The sequence below is a fragment of the Magnolia sinica genome, chromosome 8 (assembly GCF_029962835.1).
Source record: "Magnolia sinica isolate HGM2019 chromosome 8, MsV1, whole genome shotgun sequence".
Lineage (NCBI taxonomy): Eukaryota > Viridiplantae > Streptophyta > Magnoliopsida > Magnoliales > Magnoliaceae > Magnolia > Magnolia sinica.
Genome location: NC_080580.1, coordinates 40,413,575 through 40,415,150, shown reverse-complemented (window position 1 = coordinate 40,415,150; position 1,576 = coordinate 40,413,575).

Here is a 1,576-nt window from a genome sequence, read left to right as displayed (position 1 = left end):
GTCTTGTGAAATCATGACTCAATCAATGTTTAAAACCTCTAATCATGGATTAACAATTCAAACTTATCTGTGAAATCTAAAAGATACTGAATCCAAGAGTCATAAATTACCAACATCACTTATCTTGTAATTCTAAATCCAAGATGGCCGTCAAAATCACTTCGAATTCATACGAAATTCCAGAAAATTTTAAAAATTTTCACAATTTCTGCTCAAGACCAAGAAAACACTGATTAAGTAGCCTAATCTCCCACCCCCAACTGAAAATCTACATTGTCCTCAATGTAAAAGAAATAAGCATGCAATGCACATGAGACAAGGAAAATATAAGAGGAGTGATGGAAAGATAGTACCTGGACGAAAGAATCAAGAGGCTTTCCAAAGATATCTACGTAAGAGCGGGTAAGCATAAGAGAGAAACCAACAGAAGAAAAATAAAAATAAAAAAAATAAAATCCTACCTACACCACTTTCACAGGTGCTCTCGATTGCATTTAGCGTATGCAACAAGCCTTTAAACCCCTAGGTTGCCCCTAGTGGACGAGTTGTAGTCTCGTGAGGGTTTGCAGCAATGTTACCCACAAACATTGAACTAACTAACTAGGAAAATGAAATGGAATGAAAAGCTGGGTTGCCTCCCAGGAGCGCTAAGTTTAAGCCTTCAGCCAAACAACAAATTAACCTAGAACAGCATGAAGCAAACTACCCTAGTCCTATGAATGCAGGAAAAAACTACTCGATCATACTGCAAGGTTCCTCTTCCGGCCAATATCCTGATAAGTTTCTTAGTAAGTTCCTCAACAGGATCATCCAAAAGCCCTTTTTGCAATAGGCTTGGACGCTCTGGAGTATGACTTTCCAGAGAAACTTATGTGCCTCATAAGAAATTTTCCATTGAATTGCTTAAGGTATCCAGAGTATATACGATTCACCTGTGACAGAAGAAGTTTCAACGTTAGTATCCCATGGTGAATCAAAGACTACAAGTAAATAAAGTTTAGAAAACTTCTTAAGAAGTGATGTAGTCTCAACACATTCCGAAGTTCCAAACTTCGGTTCAATTTTCAGCTCCTCTTCCTTTACTGGTAGACGTTTAGGATCAGGGGAAGAAGGGGCTTCAGAATAAGGGTTCTCTCGGTCAGTGATGATTATCGAGATGTCGTCTTGCAAGGCATCCACTTTATCTTTTGACATGGGATCGTTTGAATCTGCAAGGTATGCCAAGCAATCATCCAAAGAGTTGGGAAGTTCAGCTGAGTGTGACTTATTTTTCACATTGTAGCTCGCGATGATCTGCCTAAGGAAACCATCATCCTTGAAAGTAGCCAGATGTATGCTTTCTTCCTCCAGTCCTACATAGACAGATTGAAAATCAATAGGGTAAGCATCGATGTGATCACTTTGTTCATTGAGACTACTCAATCGAGGTGTTGAATTGTCAAACGTGTATAGCTCAGATGGTGGCCTCAATTGAGTGGTTTCAAATTCCAGGGTCGTAGCGACCAACTCGTCCTTCTCCTGAATCATATCATCATGTAATTTAGGAGAGTGGTCCAAACATGTCTCACAAGAGATA